At 35.4% G+C, this 18326-nt stretch overlaps 1 long non-coding RNA gene across 1 annotated transcript; it reads left to right on the top strand.

Moving 5' to 3' along the window:
• The first annotated feature begins 7780 nt into the window (after nucleotides 1-7780).
• Nucleotides 7781-13254, top strand: LOC113080590 (uncharacterized). The gene is made up of 3 exons (XR_003281906.1): nucleotides 7781-8100; nucleotides 8962-9084; nucleotides 13045-13254. It is a non-coding gene; the product is annotated as an uncharacterized LOC113080590 (long non-coding RNA).
• Nucleotides 13255-18326: the final 5072 nt, after the last annotated feature.

Genomic DNA, 18326 nt, shown 5'->3' with positions numbered 1-18326 from the left:
TTATTTGTGTACTGTTACTGTAAAGTGTTACTAAAGTTGAAAATAATGTAGTCTGAACTGTAGCAGCAGCTTTATAACTCTGAAATTTTAAATAAATAAATAAATAAACCATAAAAAAATTTTTAACTTACCGATCAGACTCCAGCAGTACAAACAGAACAGAAAAAGCATGTCAAGGCACTGAAAGGTCTGAACTAATAAGACGTCTGGTAAAACACTCAACTGGTCTTTCTGGTGTGTGAATTTTGGACACTCCTAGTTGACACACAAACACTCTGAACGAGTTTCTGAACATAAGCATGTATATATATATACATATATGAACTCATAATGGTGGAAGACATTACTCTTTTTTTTTTTCAATTAACTATTATTGGAAACATTTTCAAAACATACAAATAATAGAATATTGTGTAATACTGAGCCTGATTTAAATATGGTTGTATAGGCCTATGTGTAATCTATTGTCAAAAACAGACTCCATTATTTTTTAAATGTAAAAAAAAAAAAAAAAAAACATGTTTTAGATTTTTATTCTGGATTTCAATTAATATCAGTTAAACTGCAGTTGGGTTGTTTTGATAATAATAACTTAAAAAGGCAGCTAACTAACAAAAGAAAGACATGTTTTATGAAAATTTATAATAACATAAGTTATCTGTTTTTGCAAATAAACCCTTCATTAAGCAGTCGATTCAGTTGCTAAAAATATGTGGCGTCTCACAGTACCGGTTTGACTGAAATTCAGCTTGAGTCAAACCGAAACCTGCTGTAGTTGGTTTTGATCAGAAATGTTGTTAGATCTGTTTGGTGGACAGACTTGTTTTAGAGAGAGAATGGAGAGAGCACATATGTATGTTAAATTTCCAGCATAGAGACTTTTTTATTGAAAAAATAAAAAGCAAACATAGAATGTGTAGTGCAAAGATATCCTGCAGTCTTTCAGTACAGGTGTGAGGAAAAATAATGGCTCAAGTGGTAGAGCATTTCTTTAGCAGTGCAAGGTTGTGGGTTCGATTCCCAGGGAACACATGTCAGGTAAAAAAAAAAAAAAGTTAGCCTGAATGCACTGTACGTTGCTTTGGAAGTCGTGGCCTAGTGGTTAGAGACTTTGACTCCTAACCCTAGGGTTGTGGCACTGAACCCCCAACTGCTCCCCGGGCGCTGCAGCATAAATGGATGCCCACTGCTCCGGTTGTGTGTTCACAGTGTGTGTGTGTGTGTGTTCACTGCTCTGCATGTGTGCACTTTGGATGTGTTAAATGTAGAGCTTGAATTCTGAGTATGGGTCACCATACTTGGCTCAATGTCACGTCACTTTCACTTTCATTTTGGATAAAAACGTCTGCTAAATGCATATATATATATATATATATATATATATATATATATATATATATATTAACTCACTGGCCACTTTATTAGGTGCACCTGTTCAGTTGCTTGGAAAAGGCCTGTTCTGATGAGTCTCAATTTCTGCTGCAACATTCAAACGGTAGGGTCCGAATTTTAAGTAAATAACATGAAAGCATGGATTTCATCCTTCCTTGTCTCAACGGCTCATGCTGCTGGTGGTGGTGTAATGGTGTGGGGCATATTTTCTTGGCACACTTTGGGCCCCTTAGTACCAATTTAGCATCATTTAAATGCCAATGCCTACCTGAGTATTGTTGCTGACCATGTCCATCCCTTTATGACTACAGTGTACCCATCTTCTGATGGCTACTTCCAGCAGGATAATGCATCATGTCACTAAGCCACACACAACCCGTAAAGATCCTGTAACGACACGTGACATCAGTGCGTGACGTGTAATGTATGAGTCGAAAACGTTAGGCACGTTGTACTTTCACTGAAGATAGCAGATAGGATAGGAGATGACTCTGGCAAGACCAGAGGCAGTAGATTGTGCATTTATGTTAACAAAGCTTGGTGTATGAACTCATTGTTTGGAGACACTATTCAGCTAACCTAGAATCAATCATGGTTAAGTGTAGACCTTTTTATCTGCTGCGGGAGTTCACTTCCACCATGATAACTGCAGCCTATATTCCACCAACTGTGGTCAACTGGAGCAGACTCTTTACTTCATAACGGGTTTCAATACACTGACTGGAGTATGTTTGCTTCTCAGGCTGCCTGGCTCTCACATGGACATTGATATCATGGGTAAGCAGTGGCCTAATGGTTAGACTTGGACTTGTAACCTGAAGGTTGCAGGTTCAAGGCTCGGTGCTGACAGGAGTTGTAGGTGTGGGGAGTGAATGAACAGCGCTCTCTTCCACCATCAGTACTCATGGCTGAAGTGCCCTTGAGCAAGGCACTGAACCCCCAGTTGCTCCCCGGGTGATGGATATACCTGCCCATTACTACGGGTGTGTGTTCACTTCTCACTGCTGTGTGTGTGTGCCCTTGGATGGATTAAATGCAGAGTAACAATTCTGAGTATGGATTACCATACTAAGCAAATGTCCTGACTTTTTTTATCTCCTCTGTATTGGATTACATCAACACCACCACTGACAGTGTAACAACAGAGAAACAGATCACAACTTACCCTCATCAGAAGCCATGGATGAACAAGGAGGTGCGACTCCTGCTGAAAGCCAGCAACACTGTCAGATGATGCTAAGGCCTACAGCATATCCAGGGCTAACATGATAACACTTCTCCAGCTCTGACCCCTGACGCATGTGGCAGGGCATCCAGGTAATCAGTGACTACAAGCAACTCCACTCCAATGGTCACAGACATCTCCTGTGTAATTACTTTCATGCTCGCTTCAACAGTGACAGCAAGGAGACGGCCACCAAGATCACACTCTCAGCAGTAGTGTTTATTATAAATAATTTATCCATGCACTTCATTATAATTTTTTTAATTAATGTGTCCTCTTAATCTTTAATCAAAAACGTTAACCTCCCCTCCCCCTCAAAATGACTCCTCTACTCTTCTGTATAATATATATATATATATATGTATGTATATATATATATATATATATATATATATATATATATATATATATATATATATATATATATATATATATATCATTCAGCAAGTGAAAAATACTGCATATGAGATGTACTCAATATATTCTAGTATAGTATGCATACTACAAGCCGTATGAGAACAAAGAATACTAGAGAATAGTGACCAGGAATCACCTCTACCATTTAATATAAGTAAATTCTTGCTTTTAGACACTGGGTTCATATTGCCAAGTTAAACAGTTATTGATTTGACTAAAAGTCTAAATGACACATTTATATGTTGATCTTCAGTTGTATGATATTGACTGAACTGATAATTGGCATCTGGTATGTTTTTGAAGAACAGCAGTTAAACAGCATCAGCACTGTGAGCTCAACAGGAAACAGACTATTATGCTGTTGGTGTTCTGAGTGTTTTGCATGGTTTTAAGTAGAGGGTTAATATTTGGCCTTTTCACTTTAAGAGTAACTACAAACCCGATTCCAAAAAAGCTGGGACACTGCACAAATTGTGCGTAAAAAAGGATTGGAATAATTTACAATTTCCAGAAACGTATATTTTATTCGCAATAGAATATAGATAACATATCAAATGTTGAAAGTGAGACATTTTGAAATGGCATGCCAAATATCGGCTCATTTTGGATTTCATAAGAGCTACACACTAAAAAATAATTGGGACAGTTAGCAATAAGAGGCCGGAAATGTTAAATGTACATACAAGGAACAGTTGGAAGACCAATTTGCAACTTATTAGGTCAACTGGCCTAATTTATGGATTTGGGTATAAAAAGAGCCTCTCAGAGTGGCAGTGTCTCTCAGAAGTCAAGATGGGCAGAGGATCACCAATTACCCCAATGTTGCGGTGAAAATAGTGGAGCAGTATCAGAAAGGAATTTCTCAGAGAAAAATTTGTTTTTCTTCCTTACCTGAAACCCTTAGGAGATCACCACAAACTTGCTTTGGGCAGACATGATGTTCTGGTCCACTTCAACCATGTTGGTCATCTTGTCCAAACTTACAGTTCCTTGGGAAGAAGGAATAGAGGCTGAAAAGGGAATGGTATGCAGACTTATTCTTATTAGCTGTATGCTTGCAGGCTGGGTGGAGGGCATTTACATTCCAGGTGGAAGTCAGATGAAGGGGCTTTACTGGAGCATTCATCCGACATGTCTTGAAATCCATAGGAGTAAGAAGCTCTACACTGAAAAAAAGTCCTTGCAGAGAAGGCAGAAGTGGAGTTATCGCTCTGGCGGAAATTTAAGATGTGGGCATGAAAAAATGGATCCTAGGTCTGGCTACTAGGGGCGGTAAGGAGATGCCACTGCTGCTGCTCCACCAAGATTTTACAGGATTAAAGGAGGGAAACATCATTGGAGAGTGGCTCCCATCTGATGACCTTGCAGCCAGGGCTTCCAGGTGTGTCTGGAAAAAATGCCTTGCAGGTGTAAATACAATAAATAAATAAACTGGCAGTGTAAAACATGACTTTGTTTCTGTCATGTCTTGTCTTCTTGTCTTTACATACACATCCAGGGACAATTTAGAGTCTTTAATTAACCTAACCTGCATGTCTTTGGGCTGTGAGAGGAAACTTTTTAATGCGTTGTCCCCAAATGATTCAGTAGTAGTTAAGCTCATTTATTTCTGATAACAATATCGACAAACATGACAAACAAATTAACAGATAAGCCATCATGAGTGAATCTGTCCTGTTTTAATGACATCACATAAACATTTAGAGATCTTTCAAGTTAATTTCCATTGTAAGAAAATAGGGTAACACTTTCTATGAAGCCTGTATTTATAATACATTATAAGGTTATTCTTAGGGCATTATAAATAATACATAATGCCATATAAAAAATTGTTATAGTATGTTAAATCAACTCATGAATAATCATAAAAACAATTATAATACATCATAATACTTACGTATATGTGGTTATAAGTTTAAGAGTATGATTATTTATAACACATGAACGCCCTATTAAATCTTCTTCATTTACAGTAAAATAGACTGTATCATATCTTGGCATTGATTATTTAAGATCTGCACATTATCTTACTACAGCTTGTGAGTGGTTAGATGTTGAATGTTATTTTAGTGTTTCCTGTGAAGCAAACCTTAATTAATTGATGTGAGCTTAATACTCCAACTGAAAAAAATAAAATAAAATAAATGCAACATTTTATATGTTTACAGTTTATTTTGATGGTCCCCTTAATCGGTCCACTATAAGCAACTTTGCAACTACATGCCAACTAACCCTCATTAGAGTATCAGTATGCTAAAGAATGGCAGAATCTAGTATGGTAGAATAAGCTGACGTACTTATGTCATTTTATCTGTTGGTTTACCATCAAAATAATTTTTTTGCATATATTTACAGTAGCAGATATACTAATACTCCAGTGACCATGTAGTTGCAGTTATTTATCAACATCCATACGGGTACCATCAAAATAATCAAACTAATATTACAATAAAAATAGTTCTGATATATAGAACTTAAATATAACTTCTGTTATTATAGATAAGATGTAGCCTAAGGTCCGGAGTCAATTTAACAGAAAACAGGAATCTTATGTAGCCTATCCTAACCTATATCCGCCCAGTGCACCCGAATGTCTCATAGGCCTACACTAAACACGTCAAACCACTGCTTCCGTCAGACTCAGATCCGTAGAACTGGATACCAGGTCTGCAAAAAAATATACATATATATAGCCTAATATATATAAAAAAAAATGGCTCAATTGTGTTTCTGCGTGTTATCGGCACTCTCCTCCGTCGAAATAACGTTAACCTGCAGATTAAAAATCAACGTGTGGTAAGTGTAAGTGCAAAATACAATTGTTTATTATTATTATTATTATTATTATTATTATTATTGTTGTTTTAAATGGCAGTATTATTTTAAATCTGTTTTGTTCAGGTCAAATGGAATCATATTTGTTTTCTTTTGTTATCTTCCTCGGTCAGACTTTTGATCCCCACTTCAGTCCAGCAGGTGGCGGGAAAGTGACTATATTAGCTAGTTTTACAACCGCCAACAGAAGAATAAGCAGAAAAAGAAGGAGAAGAAGAAGGAGAGACAGTTCACAAGGGAACTGCGTATGTTTCTTTTCTTTCTTTTTCTAATTTATTTTTATTTTTATGGCGATAGTGGAATGGCGATTTTGTTATTTTTTGTTATTTTTTTATCCCACCATGGTAAGTTATTTGTATGTTATCTGCGTGCTAATAATAACAAATAATAATAATAATAAAAACGAAACGAAAGGAAACGTGTTGTTTTTGAGAGGTCGCGTTCAGGTAGGCCTACGTGTCCTGTAAACACACGCAAATGACCACAGAAAAAGATGACCGTTGACTTGTCATATTTTATTGAAAACCATCTAACCTACTCTAAGAATAAAACGGACTAATATGTAAATTTCTAAAAAAAAAAAAAAAAAAACCGCTCTGTGGTTTGTCTGAGCGGTTGCAACCAGTTTTCTTCTTCTTCTTTTTTTATCGCGGTGGTACATTTTTGTAAGGATACTTAAAAACAAAATATTTGGTAATTAAATGCTACATTTTCTTGCTCTTTATGGATCATTTTCATCAATTTTATTGTTATTCATAAAGAGCCATATTTAAAATTATCTATGAAAACACTTTATTTCATGACTGCACTTTTAGTGTAAACAGCTAAAATATTAATCAAGATTTGGTTTGTGTATTGTTCATTCATTTGCTGAAGATTATTCATGACTTGTGTAGGCTACTGTGTTTGCATGAATATATTGAATTTGAAGATTTTCACAGCTCTTACCTGTTGTTTATCTTTGTTTGGTTCATAATTAACTTTTCTTCTTTTCTTTTTCAGGTTTTGCTGGTGTTAATGTTGTCAAAGTGTCAGTGAATGAGGGAGAATCAGTCACTCTACACAGTAATGTTAAAACAAACCAACAAGAAGATATTAAGTGGTATTTTAATGACATTCGAATAGCTGAAATCAGTGGAGATCTCAGTGATTACTGTACAGATGTTCAGTGTAATGAAGGGACTGAGAGATTCAGAGACAGACTGAAACTGGATCATCAGACTGGATCTCTGACCATCATGAACATCACAAACACTGACTCTGGAGATTATGAGCTAAAGATCATCAGAAGCAGCAGTATCAGTGAAAAGACCTTCAATGTTGTTGTTCATGGTGAGTCACTGAATGAATGTTTTAAAGCAGATTATATAGGTTTAAGCATTAATGTTTAGCTTTTTTTCAGTAACATTCAGAGTAATGTATTTTAATGCTGTGTATACTCAATCTGTTTTTAAACATAGTTACTGTTAAAGTATTTATGAAAAAAATAAATGCTGCAAACGGGAAGTCGTGGCCTAATGGTAAGAGAGTCGGACTCGTAATCCAAAGGTTGTGAGTTCGAGTCTCGTTCCGGCAGGAGTTGTAGGTGTGGGAGTGAATGAACAGCACTCTCTATCACGACTTAGGTGTCCTTGAGCAAGGCACTGAACCCCCAACTGCTCCCCGGGCGCCGCAGCATAAATGATGAACACTGCTCTCTGTGTGTGTGGTGTGTGTGTTTGTGTGTGTGCACTTTGGATGGGTTAAATGCAGACCATGAATTCTGAGTATGGGTCACCATACTTGGCTGTGTCACATCACTTTCACTTTTCAAAACGGCATGATAAATTATTTTCATATTCACAGTGCTTTCACATTGTTTTTGTTGTTGCTTTTTCAAAAAACGATCCTTCAGCAGCTGTTGGTTTGTGTTTCAGGGAAGTCAGTGAAGGAGGGAGAATCTGTCACTTTACATCCTGGTGTTGTAAGACAACCAAATGAGGTGATGAGATGGTATTATAAAGACATTCGCATCGCTGAAATCACTGGAGATCAGAGTAAGAGTATCTGTTCAGATGATGAGTGTAAAGAGAGATTCGGAGACAGACTGGAGCTGGATCAGACTGGATCTCTGACCATCACGAACACCAGAAACACAGACTCTGGAGAATATAAACTGGAGATCAGCAGAAAGGGTCGTCTTGGCAACAGTGCTTTCAGTGAGAAGAGCTTTGGTGTTAAAGTTGCTGTTAGTAAGTATCATTTAGTTCCCTTGTGCAATTTAAAAACACACACACGCAGAGATAGATAGACTTTGAGCTGTTGACTGAACTAGTAATTGAAATAGCTCATCACTGTGAATGTTTCAAGTGTTTTCCTAAATTCATTCAACTGAAAATGCAACCTTTAATGACTGCTGCACTCTCAAAATTATTCTTGGCAAGCATGTTTAGTACTTAGTAAAGTTCCATATTGCTGTTATGAACTGCTGCAAAAGAGATTCATAGCCAGACACCAGCTTCTGGGAGCGTTGCTGGAGAATCTTTTAGCTCAAGGTGCGCGCCTAATCGGTCAAGTACATGCAAAAATGTGTCAAAATGCTGCGCTTGGTGATTATTAATGTATACATCCGTTGGTCATGTAATAAATGAATGTAAAGAGTTGAGAATGAAAATACACGTCTAACAGTAATTTGGATCCGTGCGGCTCTTAAAATGACAGCGGGCTACATTTTGTTTTACATTTGATTATTCATTTCTGCAGTAGGCTGTACCAAGTTACATGAACCTTTTCATATAAACTGCAATAAATACAAAACTAAAGCCAAACTTAAACTGAAATGAGACATTAGTAATAAATTGGATAGTGAATAAATGAAATCATGCTGCTTGAGATTTGCATAAAAAACATTAAAGCACAGTTTGTTTAATTTGTATCTTGTTATTCTATTTGTTCCTTTGCTTTTTTATTACTGACAGTTTAATTATTTTCATTAATTTTGAGGACTTTTTGTTTGTTTGAAATTCCGCTGGTCTTTCTACAATGTATATGTCACAGCAAGTCAATTGGTTATCAGTCACTCTCTATTCATATTGACTCTCTCTTCTCTTTAGATGTTCCAGTTTCAGGTCGGTCTTCAGCTGCTGCAGCAGGAATAGCTGTTACTGTCATTCTGCTTTTAGCTGCGTGTGCTGCGGTTGTGATTTACTAACACAAACATCAAGCGAAATGAGAAGGTGAGTATTGGATACAGCTGATTTAACAAGGTGGAGATTATGTGTAAAGTATTTGAAAGAAGTGGAAATATGTATTTTTATTATAATTAACCAAAGTGTGTTTAACTGAGTTTAAGTATTGTTTAAACAGACATCAGGATGCAGAACATTGGTCCGGTAAGATACTATAGCATCATTCAGACTCAGTTAAAGTCCAGTTTTTGTACATATCTCAAATTGAGTCTGATCATATTAAGGGCTGGATTTACTTACCGATTTCACCAACACAAACTTTCTTTTGACATTAAAAAACTACTGTCTTATAGCTTATTGAAAAGAAAGAAAACTGAAATATATTTACATAAGTATTAAGACCCTTTACTCAGTACTTAATTGAAGCATGTTGGTCAGCAATTACAACCTCAAGTCTTTCTGGGTATGACACAACAAGCTTTATACACCTGGATTGGGGGATTTTCTGTAATTTCTTCTTTTCGAATCCTCTCAAGCTCAGTGAGGTTGGATGGGGACCATTGGTCGACAGCAAGTTTCAGGTCTCTCCAAAGATGTTCAATGGGGTTCAAGTCAGGGCTTTGGCTGGGCTGCTGTAGGACATTCCCAGAGTTCTTGTGTTGTCTTGGCAGTGTGCTAAGGGTCATTGTTGAAAGGGGGGTCCTTCTAGTTTTTCATTAAGGTTATCTCTGTACTTTGCTCCATTCAGCTCTTCCTCAACCCTGACCAGTCTCCCAGTCCCTGCCGCTGAAAAACACGGTGAGCGGTGCCTGGTTTCCTCCAGACTTAATGATTTACTTTTTTGCAAACTCAAAGCAGGAGAGACTTGCGTCTAGCCACTGTGCCATAAAGCTCAGATCTGTGGAGGGTTGCACTGATGGTTGTCTTTTGGATCTTTGAGTAACCATCGGGTTCTTGGCTCTCTTCTCTCCTGGTTGCTCAGTCTGGCCGGGCGATCGGCTCTTGGAAGAGTTCTGGTTGTGCCAAACTTCTTCCATTTGATAATTATGGTGGTTTTCACACCGGAGGAATTTCATAGTTCCCATAACTATTGGTGGACGTACCCAATTTTTGGCATGATCAAACCACAGGAAATTATCATGTTTTCTAGGAACTTCGTTTGGGGAAACTAAATTAACTCCTACTTCGGTGTAGGGTCTAAAACGATTCTATAGGAACTACCAGTGACACAAGTGTACGCTGATCGGCCAAACACATATGAAACACAAGATACCCTGCATTTTAAACAAAATCCATGTAAAAATATTTATACCACGATCATGGAAAACAGCAATAAAAATTACCTGTTGTTTCTGGCATTGTTTTTTTCTCTCAGCCTTGATTATATGTACCATATTTTCCAGACTATAAGTCACACTTTTTTTTCATAGTTTGGCTGGTCCTGCGACTTATTGTCAGGTGCGACTTATTTATCAAAATTTATTTGACATGAACCAAGAGAAATGAACCAAGAGAAAACATTACCGTCTACAGCCATGAGAGGGCGCTCTATGCTGCTCAGTGCTCCTATAGCATACACTGAGCAACATTGAGCGCCCTCTCGCGGCTGTAGACGGTAATGTTTTCTCTTAGTTCTTGGTTCTAAATAAATGCAACTTATAGTCCAGTGTAACTTATATATGTTTTTTTCCTCATCATGACATATTTTTTGGACTGATGAGACTTATAGTCCGAAAATTACGGTAACACTGCAAGTTTTCATATTGGAGTAGGATAGGATATTCAGTCAGATTTACGTGCTATTTTAATCTTGTAAGTTGTGCATTAGCATTGCATCTCTGTTATCGCAAAACTCACGAAACGTAACAAATCAGCTCTTATCATAGTGTACTTAATTCACCGGTTATCAATGTTTGTAAATGCTGTGCATAAAGATGTCGGCCATAGTTTCTGCTGCCAGGGCAGATGTAGACAGAAAATTGGCCTGAGTGGGAAATTGGTTTTCTGGGAAATACCCTGCTGGCTAGTTCCTTGAACTAACTTCCTTTTTTTCCCATTTTGTAGACCTCCCCAGATCTGTGACTAGCTACAATCCTGTCTCTGAGCTCTGCAGGCAGTTCCTTTGACCTCATGGCTTGGTTTCTGCTCTGATTTGTATTGTCAGCTGTGAGGCCTTTTACAGAGAGATGTGTGCCTTTCCAAATCTGGTCCAATCTATTTATTTCACCACAGGTGGAATCACGTGCAATCAAGGTGTAGAAATATCTCTGCAATGATCAAAAGAAATGGGAGGCACCAGAGTCAAATCTCAAATGTTAGGGTCTGAATACTTATCTAAATATGACATTTTAGTTGTGTTTATTTTATATATATATATATATATATATATATATATATATATATATATATATATATATATATATATATATATATACATTTACAGAAAATAAATTTATTTCTAAAGTCCTGTTTTCAAGTTGTCACTTTAATATATATTATTATTATTTTTAATATATATTATATCACTTTACTAGCCTGGAAAAGGACATGCACATTGCCATTAAAATAAAATGCCTCAACCCTAAGCATAGGAGCTTGATAAAAATCCTTAGGCACTTAGAGGCTTTTGCATCTGAACTCTGAACTCTTATATATATATATATATATATATATATATATTTATTTATATATATATATCATATCTGTGAGGAATGTTTTCACTGAGTTTGTTTATTTTTGTACTCCTGTTCAAAATGAGACTTCATAAGCGGGTTTTTTCTTTATTTTATAAAAGCACAACATAGACCCTTTGCAGTTACGAATTATGTATTACTCTTACCTTTTATAATTAATATATAATGTAATCACTTTGCTATTGCATACAAAACTGAACTATTTTAATAGCTTAAACTAGAGCTGCACGATTAATCGTTAAAAGATTTCACGATTCAGACACCCTCTCGATCTCATTTCTAAATGACAATGATTCCCTGAGTCTGTTAAACCTTTGACAAAGTCTTACCAGATCATTCATTAGGTGGCGACAAGTGTCTTAAAAATGTATTGGTCAACGAATTACTTTTTCATTCAAGAGAATCGTCCAGAAAAACACTGATTCATCCAGTAATGAAACAAGTGTAGTAGGTTTATGAGTGAGTCGTTGAATCAGTGATTTAAACAACTTTTTCATCATTCTAATATAAAAAACTGGGGTTTTAAATATATTATATATACACTACCAGTCAAAAGTTTTTGAACCATATGATGTGTAATGTTTTTTAAAGTCATTTCTGCTCCCCAAACCTGTATTTATTTGATCCAAAGTACAACAAAACAGTAAAGTTTTGAAATATTTTTACAATTTAAAATAACTGCTTTCTACTTGAATGTATTTTAAAATGTCATTTATTCCTGTGTTGCACAGCTAAATTATTATTATTATTATTATTATTATTATGTTGAAAACAGATTTTTTTTTTCAGTTTTTTTTTATAAATGTCTTTGTCACACTTGATCAATTTAAAGAATCCTTGCAAAATAAAAGTATTAATTTATATACTTGTGATAATGATAATAGTAATAATAATAATAGTGTTCGTGTAGCTCAATTGGTAGAGCATTGCGCAAAGTTTGGGGGTTCGATTCCCCGGGAATACATGATAGGTAAAAATGTATAGCCTGAATGCACTGTAAGTAGCTTTGGATAAAAGTGTCTGCTAAATGCATAAATTGATTTTTTTTTATTTTTTTATTTAATTTAAAAAAAAGAATCATAGGAGCATCGTGATCTCTATATGAGACCAAAAACATTGTGATTCTCACTTTATCCAGAATCGTGCACCTAAGAAAAAAGGCAGAAAGTTAGTCTATAGCCCTGCCATTTTAATATGCTGATTTATTATTAGCATTATCAATGTTGGCAACAGTTTGCAATTCGTTTTTTTTCTCATCAATCCTGTTCTTCTATTCTTTTTTACCATCAGTGAATCTGTATCTTTTTTTTTACAGGTAAATGATGCTCCAGTGAATCAAGAGTCCTTACTGTAGGAGACTGCGACATACTGTTGAACACTACTGATGGGACATCCTTAAATCAGACTGAGGCTGATTAGCATTACATCATTAATTACACTAACACTGAAGAGGCAGTGTAAAATCGAGAAAAAGAGAAAAGCATCAGTCGAAACCAGTGGAGTACACAAATCAAGTAAATAAGTAAAAGTACAGTAAATTATATATTTAAGGGAAGTCGTGGCCTAATAGTTAGAGAGTCGGACTCACAATCGAAAGGTTGTGTGTTCGAGTCTCGGGCCGGCAGGAATTGTAGGTGGGGAAGTGCATGTACAGTTCTCTCTCCACCTTCAATACCATGACTTAGGTGCCCTCGAGCAAGGCATCGAACCCCCAACTGCTCCCTGGGCGCCGCAGCATAAATGATGAATACTGCTCCTTGTGTGTGTGTGTGTGTGTGTGTGTGTTCACTGCTGTGTGTGTGCACTTTGGATGGGTTAAATGCACTGCATGAATTCTGAGTATGGGTCACCATACTTGGGCATATGTCACGTCACTTTCATACAAATATTACTCCAGTAAAAGGAAAAGTACTCCTTTTTTAGTTTTACTCAAGTGAAAGTACGAAAGTACTACATTTTTTATGTAACTAAGTAAAAAAAAAAAAAATACTGATTGATTTATTTAGCAATTTTATATACAGTAGGCTACTTAATTTAATTTTATATTGGCACATATATTTTTTTTATAATCCTATTGCTCAAAATATCTGGGATTTTCCCAAAATAACCACTATATGAAATCAAGAGATATTTTTGTCATTGATATTGAATGTGTTGATAAGAGTTTACACTGCGATTTACCCGAGAGAAAACAGAGTTGACCATTTGATTTTCACCAGGAAGAAAAAGTTTTTTTAAAGTTTGTTGTTTTGCAGAACATCGCAGTTACATATGACATGAGAATAAGGCCTGAAGTTAGGAAGAACATTTTGAGAAAAATATGATTATATTTTCATAATGATTTAATTCTTCTCAAACCTTGTCTGTGGTTTAAAAATACCCCTGGCCAAACGGGGTGCACCTCTTCCCACTTTGATAATTACTGTAGTTACCATGTCCTGAACATCACATCCTTTCTTTTCCACCAGATGTAATCTATCTAGGTGGTTGAATAAAAATATTTAGACTTTATATCTAAAAATTACCTCAACTTAGCACCAGCAAGCTTGTTAGCTACAGTTAGCACCAGCTAATAATATTTACTTATTTTTAGTATGAAGCATTCATATCTGTCTACTTGGCTAGTTAATTCAAACAATATAAAAATTCACACTGTTAATAAACAATATGAAAAAAGACATCACATAGGGCATGTGTAGCATTTTAATAAAACAGTTAACATTACAGCAGCAGGGGATTTCAGAAAAAAAGTTATTTTATTGAATCTGTGTTATTTTAAGGTTTCATTGTTTTTTTTTGTTTTTTTTTACCTAAACTGATGTTGATTTGTCTGCAAGCATTTCAGTTGGCTTGAATAGAGCACCCTTTACAGTAGATTTAGTTCACAAACAACTGACAGTTTTGACCTAAATATGTTTTTCAGTTAAAATGATTAATCCTAAAATCGACATTAGTAACCTACATTTAGTAACATCTTTAGTAGCATCAGTCACGCACCCTCACAAGATCTCCCAGTTCTCACTGAGTGGTCGACTTGAGAACAGCTGCAATCGGATAAAATTTGCGATCAGATTTAATGGTTCACTGAAAAGAATCAGTTCGTTCATGAATCAGAAACCGCTTCTGCGTGTCAGAGCACAAAATATTATAAGGATTAATTATGTTTTATGAAATGTAGTGAAGTAATAAGTACGATCTTATGCTTGGGAATGTAGTGAACTAAAAGTTGCTCAAAATAGAACTACTCCAGTAAAGTACAGATAACTGAAAAATGAACTTATGTACAGTATTGAAGTAAAGCTAATCTTACTGTCCACCATTGGTTGAAACTCACAACACTCACAGAAAAATACTGTTATGATACCAAATTTTCACTATTCGGTAGACCGGTCAAATTTCACCACACTATTTCACACATTTCAATACCACCACAGCAAACTAATTTGATGTTCATTATTAGTCATTTATATAATAAAACGTGTTGCCCAAATATCTGTTTTATAATAGTAACATTTCTTATTCTTCTTAAAAACAAAAACAAAAAAGCATTTCAGTATTATGTTAGAGCATTTCATAGAAACAGTAGCTATGTCTATTTACATACACTGAAAACTACCTCCGTTTTTAACGAAAGTTGAGGTTATCTTTTTACTTCACTGTAAATATGACTATGTCACATTCCCTGCGGGCTGGTATACCCCCTTGCTCTTCAAAGAAAAGAGCATTTATTTGATTTGAAGGCAGCTGTGAGTCAAACAGGTTTTCAGCTACTGAACTGAGTCTGTACTACTGATACTGTAGGTGTTGTTACTGGAAAACACTGTTATTGTAACATTACAAATGAACCTAGGCTTTTTACTATTTTAACCATGTCTGTACCTGTATGCACAGATACAGCTGAGTTAAATGTTGTTACTCTGGTGTTCAGCTGATAAAAGCAAATACTTTTGTGATTTTCACACTTCATGGACTTTTGTGTTTGTTTTTCGTGTTTCTTGACCAAGTCTCCTTTAATTGTGTCATTATGTGCAGGTGTGTCTTGTTATTAACCCTGATTTACTCACCCATATCAGTTCAGTGTGTCTTTGTCTAGATATCTAGAACATTAGTCAAACAGAACAAAAACATTTGTGATGTTTTAGTGTTAAGTAGTTTGTTTTATTTTTATTTTTTTCTATTTTTTTTTCTCATTAATGACATTCATGTAAGCAGGAAGATGATAACTGTGTGAGTGTTATGTATAGAGACACATTATTGTATTGTTGTTGTGCTGTGTTTATTGATGTTGTCATTTGTCAGTATTATTAATGGTAACACTTTATTTTAAAGATCATACATTAGACAGTAATTAATGACTAATAACTTTATTTCTAAGTGTCTAGTTATGGATTTTGCCTTGTAGTGCCTTATTGCTTTTTCTGACCTAAAACTACTAATTAGCAAAAAATAAAACATTTTTGCAGTTGAACTTGTTCTCATTACTCTGTGTGAATGTTGGCTTCTAAGTATGAAATACACAGAATCGGCTTTCAACAAACATTTAAATGAATCGAAAACACTGTGATGTTACATAAAGCACAGTCTTTAGCAGTTGTTTTATACTAACAAGTGGTTTTATGTTCGTCACCACTCCAGTAAGTCTACTCAATTACTTTTAAGAGGTCTTTGAGCATCAGTTCCCCCTAAATCTCCAGACTCTTGTGGATCTCTCAAACTTAATTGTGGATCGTCTCAGATGGATCATTCTGAATTTGCCAAAAATGTTCTTGAACATAATCTAAACCCTATGAATCATTTCATTGTTCACCCAGAGCTTCACAGCACTGGTAGACTAGCAATATAACTGAAACACTAACATGGATGTAACAATATCTTTAAAACAAATAACAATAAAGCCAAATTTTATCATGAAAGACAGACCATTTTGATTCCACTTGAACTGAACAAAACATTTAAAATAATATTGGCATTTAAAATAATAATTTATAATCATAATATTATTAAAAACATATATATAAATGCATCTTTTTTCCTCAAGGTGGCACTGTTTGGTGCACAATGATGACGTGATGTTTCATAATTACCGCAGGCATAAAACAAAGCAATATCATCAAAGACAAAAAAATAAAAATAGGCAAATAGAGACTTATGCTCTAAAAAATGTAATGACATGAAACAAAACTAAATTCACATTATTATTTTTTTCCTGGTAGTCAGGAGTATATGACTCATTTACTCCCAAAACAAACTTTAGTCATAATTAAATGGGTCATGACCTGCTTTTTATTGCTATTTTCTATTGTTCTCTGAGGTCCCCCTATATCAATATTTTAACATCACAAATCATCATAAATTATAAGTAATAGGTTGTTTCTGTTCTGTTTTTAACCCCCCTCATCAGAACACCCTATAGGCGTGTCAGATCGTAGACTTGGAAGTAAACGCCCACTGCTGTGATTGGCTAACAGTTGTGTTTGTTTGATTACTTGTTTGATTACTGTCTGGATCTTCATTAAAAATAAAGTTCATCCATTCTTTCTGACTGTAATTAACAGCAGGAAGGCAATGCAAATACTTTTCCACAACTTGATACAGCACAGTACACACTCGCTTTTGAATCACGAAATATGCATCAAAACATTATGACATAATTTTTTTTCTCAATTATTGTAAACTGAGGCTGGTGTCTTTATAAGTACAGTCAGTATGTGTGCTGAAGTTAACATAAAAAATCACAACAATCCCATGCAATGGATACATAAAGATGCATGCCCCCTTTAAAATCAGTCTTGCTATGTCATATATATAGAGTATGCGTGTAAAATAGTAAGATCTATAAATAATGTCCCTGTCTTATTTCACAGAATCTTTTATCTGTCAGAATCAGTATTACACAGTGAATCTAGAGCGGAAGTTCTGGTGAGCTTTATATGAGTATGAAAGGAAAAAACACCCTCAACCACATGCTATTCACACCTCAAACACAAGCATCCTACAGTGTTCTCATGCTGTCTGGCGACCCAACAGATCGAAACATTTCTCTACAAAATGAAGCAGACGAAGCAACATATAATACTATTAGCAGATCTTTTATGTACAGTGAAAGAAGTGGAGCAATCTGCCTTCATAGTATATTAAAATATGAATACAAATACAACAAATGCATGTACAAATCCATACACAAGTTTAACTCAATAAAGCTAATGCTACTATTCAATATATTATGCAATAAAATACAATCAAATCTCAAAAACATCAAATGTACATAAATGTAAACATTATCTACAATAAAACAGAGAGTGACAAGTGCTGAGAGTGTAATGTAAGAGCCATGCTGAACTGTATAGTCCTGACAGGTTTTAGTTAGGAACCTGAGCCTCGGGTTCAAGCTCCCTTCGAGGACAGCGAGCTAAGTTTGTTTAAAACGAACTACTAAGACTGAAAGCGCAGGTAAACTTGTGAATAGGGCTGGGGGGAAAAGCTCCTCTTCTGTTATATCAAAATCCTCCGACATTTCTCTTTAAAACTTATCATTTTAGACTTGTGATAGATTGTGTTTTGTGGATTTTATATTTTGAGTGAACTATACCTTTAAGC

The sequence above is a fragment of the Carassius auratus genome, unplaced genomic scaffold (assembly GCF_003368295.1).
Source record: "Carassius auratus strain Wakin unplaced genomic scaffold, ASM336829v1 scaf_tig00031692, whole genome shotgun sequence".
Classification (NCBI taxonomy): Eukaryota; Metazoa; Chordata; class Actinopteri; order Cypriniformes; family Cyprinidae; genus Carassius; species Carassius auratus.
Note: the sequence above shows the minus strand (reverse complement) of the source record. Positions and strands in the feature narration are given on the sequence as shown.